This window comes from Camelus dromedarius, chromosome 10 (assembly GCF_036321535.1).
Source record: "Camelus dromedarius isolate mCamDro1 chromosome 10, mCamDro1.pat, whole genome shotgun sequence".
Lineage (NCBI taxonomy): Eukaryota > Metazoa > Chordata > Mammalia > Artiodactyla > Camelidae > Camelus > Camelus dromedarius.
In genome coordinates, this window is record NC_087445.1 from 51,955,880 (window position 1) to 51,963,042 (window position 7,163).

Below are 7,163 nucleotides of genomic sequence, written 5' to 3' on the forward strand. Positions count from 1 at the left end.
GAAGCTCTGGCTCTTGTTGACCTCATAATTTGGGGCCATGGTTGTGTGAAATATTCCTCCTAAAAATACCTAATTTTTCACATTCTTGGATGTGAATCTGGAGCAACAGCTCCAAGCTTCAGTAACAGTGAAACAATTCTTGCCTGTATGTACAGTTCATTGCTTATAAAAAGCATAACCAAAAAAGATGATTTTTAAAAAAATTATTAAAGCAAGTCCATTGCAATATTCACTGCTATTTTCCAAGAAAATGATAGAAATAATGCAGAAGGCTCTAGAGAGGGATATGAAGTGCCTAGAAGAGTAGGAAAGGAGAAAGTTAAATCTTTCAAGAGGAGATGATGCTTAAGATGAGACTAAAAGATAAGTATTGGGAGAGAGAAATACTGTCTGACAACAGGGCGTTGTGGGAGGACCTGGTACCTACAGAGTGAGGTCCTGGTTGCTTGGTGTTTGGAATGTGGCAGGAGGGAAGCCTGCCCATAAACAAGAGTTGTCATGCTGAAGAGATGGCTTTATTCTGCCTGAAATTCTGTGGTAAGGTTTTCCATGTATTTTAACTGTGGGGTGTGTGTGTGTGTGTGTGTGTACCTTTCCAAATACTACACACACAACACACATCTTGTGATGCCCTCATTTTAACTCGAGGCAATGTGGAAGTGAATAGGAGGGAAAAGATTGGTTCTTGACCTTAGATCTATGGATCTTGTACTCAGAAAACTGCACAAAACAAGGGTTCAAAGACTGAGATATTCTGGCATCTTTAAGGCAATTGGAATGAAAGGAGATGAGCTTGAGAAATAAAGAGTAAGACTTGCTAATTGGATGAGGAAAATGAGGCAGAATAAAGATTCAAGGTGGGTTTGGATGGTTGGTGTACCTATTCACTAAGAGGGTGGGGGAGGAGAAAGGTGCACCTGGTCTGGAGTGAGGAGATTAATTACTGAAGCTTTTGAGCATGTAATGTTTGGTTTATCAGTGAGACAGCAGAGATGTCTAGATGTGGGTATGGTGAACAGAGAAGATCTGGGCTAGAAATTAATTTAGGAATTCACCAGTATTTAGAAATGAATTAAGATTTAAGGAAAGAATAAAGCAAGAAAAGAAATCCAGAGATGGAATCCTGAAGCCCACTCTTCTTTAGTGGATGGGCAAGATTCAGAGACCGAGGGAGGAAGGACCAGAAGTATCAAAACCCAGTAGGTAGTGATGACTGTTGTAGGAAAGCAGCCTGGAAGAGTGCTGCGGAGACTTCAAGGAAGGGTTGAAGAGTGTCCTTTAGATTGGATAATTAGAAAGTCATTAACAAGTAAAACAGCAGATTCTGAAATTAGGAAGAGCCAGTTTTCAGGGGCTTAAATAGTGTCTGAAAAGTGTAGGTCAGTTCCCAAATACTGCCAGTTCACGGAGAGAAGTTTACTGTTTTACATTCAAATGGTAAAGCAAGGACAACGTAGTATCTTTGTTAAAAAAAAAAAAAACTAAATTGGTTAAAGACCTAAATCATATTTATTCTGAAATAATGCCCCCCTTTTAAATAAATAAAGTCCTTTTATAAACTAATAGCAATTTTATGGGATGGTTTGTTGAATGTATGTCTTCAGTTACAAAATAATTGGCAACACTTTCTCAGTTATTCTTACCCACTTAAATTTTACTCGTCTGTAAAAAGGAATAAAAAGTAGATTATTTGTGAATATAAAGAGAGATGTAGATTGAGATTAAAGAAAGAAAATAAGTATTTTTCTGTTCTGAACAGATAGCCAGTTGAGGGAGAAGTTGAAGATAAAGGAGAGTAAGTGGAAATTGAGTTATTAGATAAGCAAAAATGAATTCTAGTGCTATTGGAGGAATTTACTTTGGAGGATTTCTCCCATTTGGGAAAAAAGGAAAGAGGACAGATTTAGTGTCTGGTTGGAGAAAGGGGAAGAAATAGAATGCGCTTAAGGTGATTCAGCTTCAAAAAATTGTCAAATTCATGTTTTGAGAATCAGGGAAGGAAGAGAGGTGGCCACCACGAGGCATAGAGTTGGGAGCATTGTCAGTAGTAAAGGTTTGGAGTAGCAATTAGGGACAATGGAAGAGAGAACCAAACAAAAACTTGGAGAGGGCTTTTGGGGTTTTGTTAAGGGCCCAACTGAAGTAAAAGACTAAACTTAATAGCATTACTCAAATTCCTTGTGGGAATTAACACATGAAACAATTTTGAAAGAAAGTTAAACTAGATGAAGCAAAATATTAATTAGTAGACATTCTAGGGTTCTCCCAAGAAACAGAACCAATAAACCAATAGAGTAGATGGAGAGAGAGAGAGAGAGCATAGGAATTGGCTCATGTGATTAATAGAGGACAAGAAGTCCCACGATATGCTGTCCTTAAGGTGGAGAACCACGAAGCCAATGGTGTAATTCAGTCTGAGCCCAAAGAGTCCCAAGGACCAGGAGTACTGATACCCAAGGACAGAAGATGGATAACCCACTTGGAGAGAGAGCAAATTTGCCCTCCTTCACCTTTTTGTTTGATTCAAGCCCTCAACAAATTGGATGATGCACACCAGCATTGCTGAAGGTGATCTTTACTCAGTCTGCATATTTAAATGAACATACTTCTCATGTCAGTCCAATGGCTAAGATAAGCCTCAGTATCACATGACAATCACTGTGTCCCTGGAACCAAGAAGTACACTCTGACATCTCTGGCTTGTAAATTCCCCCAGGGTAAGACCAGAGCAGGACAAGGGAAAGCTGGAAGTGGCTGCAGAAAGATGACTTAACCTTGTATATCATAAGAGGACAGGGTAGATTTCTCTGACACCTGAGACATTGAGCTACAGCCTAACCTTGGTTGTTGTAAACTGCCAAGTATCAGTGTTTAGAAGATGCTCTACATTTCACTGGGCCACCAAACTCAAACAGCTGAGTCTATGTATGTATGTAAGCCTCTTTTTGAAAATTAGATGTAAAATAATTTTGAATTTTTATGTGTCCCAGTACTTGCCTTTCAAGTTGCAATAAAAGGAGACTTTATTGCAAAGGTGGTAAATAGTTATGCTACATAAGGATAAATTTTGGTTGTTGTTTTCCCCAGTCTAAAGATGTCATGTCCACTCACTGACTTCCACCACCAGGAGGCTAGGACCTATGTCAGATTACTATTATGTACACGTAGCTGGCTCCCAGTTTCCTCCCAATCTTCTGTGTTTTAAAAACTAATTTTCAGCAAGACCCTTTTATTATGTTATTCCCTGATCAAAAATTATTCACAAGTTCCTATTTCTCATTCCTTCAAGGCAAGACTTTTCATAATATTCCCGCCCAATCTCTTTTTCCCCTCCACTGTGCCACTCCACTTGACCTTACCATTTAAATCTAATTTCCCACAGTTTCTTCAAAATATACAGTCTTAGTCAGGACACAGTTAATTCTCTTCACTTCCACTCAAGTGCCTTTGCCATTCATTCTTGAAGAGCCAACTGACGAGGAAGAAATATATTTATTCATGATTTGTGTCTGGCACTATACCTGTGCTAACCTCACAGCAATCCCATTTCACAGATGAGGAAACTGAGGCTTAAGATCCCTAGATCACATAACTAGCCATAAACTGTCTGCAATTCCTCCCACTTCCTTTGATCTCAGAACCTCCCTATGCCACAGTACTTTAGCACATTATTGTGTATATCCCATTTTGTTTCCTAACTGTAGCCTTGTCTTCCTCATCTCAATGGTAAGCATACAAGGACCACATAGTATCTTTATAGCATGAAGTATACAGTAGATGCTAAAGAATCCTTGTTGACTAATTTTCTTATATGTCTACATATATTGATTCCCAGTACTGAGTGTTAGGCTATTTCAGGAGCCTTAGGACAGACTGTGTTACAGCCAGAAAACCCTGTTTATTTGAGTAATGAAAAAAGAGCTGTAACTGGCTGTGGTGAGCTCCGCCATTGCTCCTGTCTCTCAATTCATCCTCTCTAGAAAACACGCTTAGAGAATTGGGAGCATTACATGAGCCCTCTGGGCTCTGTTGAGTATGGATAGTTCATCTATTGCCCTAGAAGTGTGGCAGATACTGTTCTAAAGACAGGTTCACAATTCTTTATCTAAGAGCTTTGAGGGCATGTGTGCTTTAGAAATCAGAATTTTTCATATTTTGGAGAGTAAATATAGCACTTATGCTATGTATTATATAACTCCCTCTACAGGGTCTGAGTCAGTACCTACAATCAGACGCATTAAAACATCTCTGCATCCCATCAAGTGGAATCAAGATGACAGCCTTGAGTCAGGTTGTGCCACCAAATAATTTGCTGCAAACTTGGAAGAAAACTTTTGGTCTTTAGAGCTTTTTGGATTTTAGAATTGTGGACAAAGAATTTTGAACATGCAATTGAAATGTATACTCATTTACTCTCTCAATAATTTGCAGTACTGTCCTTTATTTTGAAGATGAAGAAACTGAACCACAAATAGGTTGTATAAGGTGCCCAAGGTCACCTGGCTTGGAAGTGGCAGAGGCAGCATTTGAACCTGGACTGTCTGACTCCAGAATCTGTGCTGTTTAACACCATGAGTTCTGCCTCCCAAGGGGACTTTGCAAATCACACTAGCCTAAGTCTCACCCACTGGTTATGTGACCTGGAACAACTTCCTCAGCACACTGGACACCAGTTTCCTCCACTGCTGCTAAGAATGAAATGTAGATGTCAGCTGGCATCTTTCACCCTAGAACAGCTAGACCAGATGGTCCTGAAGTCCCAGTCCTGCTTTGCTTAAAGCCTACTCCAAGATTTCTTCGAGTTTCTAGAGGCTTATATTCTCATTCTCACTAAAGAGATGTAAATCAGTTTACATTATGAATTGTCTTGGTATTTTTTTTTGTAAAGGAAGATGTGGACTCATATTTGAAACTCAGCCCTTCCTATCAAGAAGACAAATATGTTCAGACTGCTCGATATTTCTCTCCTTCTCAAAAGTCTTTTAGTCACCTCTCCACAATTCCACATTGCCCTAGCTTTCTCCTTACCTTCTCCCTTTCCCCTCCTTTCTTCTCCTTGTTCACTTCCCTGCCCCTTCCTCCCTTCTCTCCCCCTTCCTCTTCAGAGCAAACCCAAATTCTCTTTTTATTCCTCCCAGCATTTAGTAATTTTTTGGTGGCCTGGGATTTTGCTATTTATGCCTTCAAGGTATCATCATCTCCCAGTGAATTATCAAAGTGTTTTATTACACAAAGGCAGTTAGTTCCTTTTCAAAGAGTTCTTTCCCTTTTGCCATCCCATGATGTCCAACCTAAATGCCATCTCCTCCCTTTCTGCACCCAGCCATACTGACAGACTCTCCTCCCTACTTCCCAACCACTGGTCAATGGCATTTGTGTTTCTTGCTTAGCTACTTAAACTTAATTGTCTTATATGCAAATGCCATGGCTACCGTAAAGCTGAATTTTCTCTTAATCACTTTCAATGGCCTAGTACCAGGATTTATTTTTAGTAGGTGTTCAGTACTACTAGAAGAAATCTGACACCACCAACATATTCACTCAGTGATCATACAGTTAATAGGAATTGAAGCCTGTAGCCTCGCAACACTGGTCTTCATATTACTGGGAATGAAGGAAACTACCGGGGTTGAGATCTCAAATACAACTGTAGTGCTTTGGTCAGGAAAATAAATCAGATGATAGCCAGGGAAAATGCATTATATAAATCCTCACCCCCAGTGAAGTGTAATCCAGCCTTCACCAAAAGACATAAATATCTCAGCCTTGGTAATAAATTTATGCTCAGCCCATAAATGAGAATCTAAGAGGGTTTCTTTACAACTTAGGGTCAGTGATGCTGAATAAGCTCTAGAAAAAATTTTCTGGCAGAAGTGGTTTGTCACACCAGGTGTTATCAGCATTTATGACAGTTTAGCACATCAACCACTTGATAAGTGAATGAATGCAGTAAGAAATGCAGAAGAGCTATAGCACTGGTGGCAGAGGTAATGAGCACTGCCTGTTACCCTGTCCTTCCCCTCCTCCCTGGCCATGTGTCCATTACAGGAGAAAGAAGCCTGAATGTATGACCATCAGCAAGTAATTCAATTGCTCTAGGCTTGGTTTTATCAACCATAAAATGAAAGCCTTGGGTTAAATGACCTCTATGGTAGGTTGGAATTGCTTGTAAGACTACATGGTAGTTGTTTTTAGAAAAGTAATACAGGTACATGGAAATAAACACTCAAATGTTGTAGAGGCAAGTAATAAGTAAAAATCTTCCCCGTACCCAGCTCCCAGGTCTTTCTCCTCCGAGGTCCCTTTGAACTAATTCTGTCTTATTCCTCTAAATCATATGCATATGCTTCTATTTCCTAATTTATTTACTCTAAGTAGTATCATTTATCTTTGTACTCTTCACGACAAAGAATTTAGTTTACTACATTCTCCTATCTTTTAATTATAGGTATGACTACTTTAATGATTTATATCCATTTCCTTTATTACTTTAGTAGACTCAAAGCACCATTTCTTTTCTTTTTTTTTTTTTTTTTTTTTTGCTAAAGTACTATTTCTTTAAAAAAAAAAATTAATGGAGGTACTGGAGATTGAACCCAGGACGTCCTGCATGCTAAGCACATGCTCTACCACTGAGCTATTCCCTCTCCCCAAAGCACTATTTCTTAATCCATCAATTTCAAGTACTAACTTTGCACTAAGTAAATTAGTGTTCCCTTTGCTTTCCTTCACTTCTCCCCATGGAATTTCCCAGCTTCTGTCACTTAAATCATTATTTTTATATTGTCCAAATTTATCATGTTTAAATTCTCTCCTGTAACTATGGTTGTCTTTAACACTTTTTCTATAGGTTAATTCTGAAAATTGGAAGGAAATAAAATATAATTATGTGAATATTATTTACTGCAAAACTAGGTAGTGTACTTGCCTGTGCAGAGGAAGATGCAGTCCTGTGTCACCAAACCTGGGTCACTTGAAGAGGAATGCTCCAAGCATCAAAGTCACATTCTTCTTATATTCCACATTTTGCTCAAAATTATTTTACATTGTAGCTTGCTTCACATTATGAATTGCTTTCATTTCTAAATACCTTCGAACTTGAAATCTAGCTTGGCAGTTCTCAAACTTGGCTGGAGTGTAGCCTGAGCATCTGGGTCTCTTAA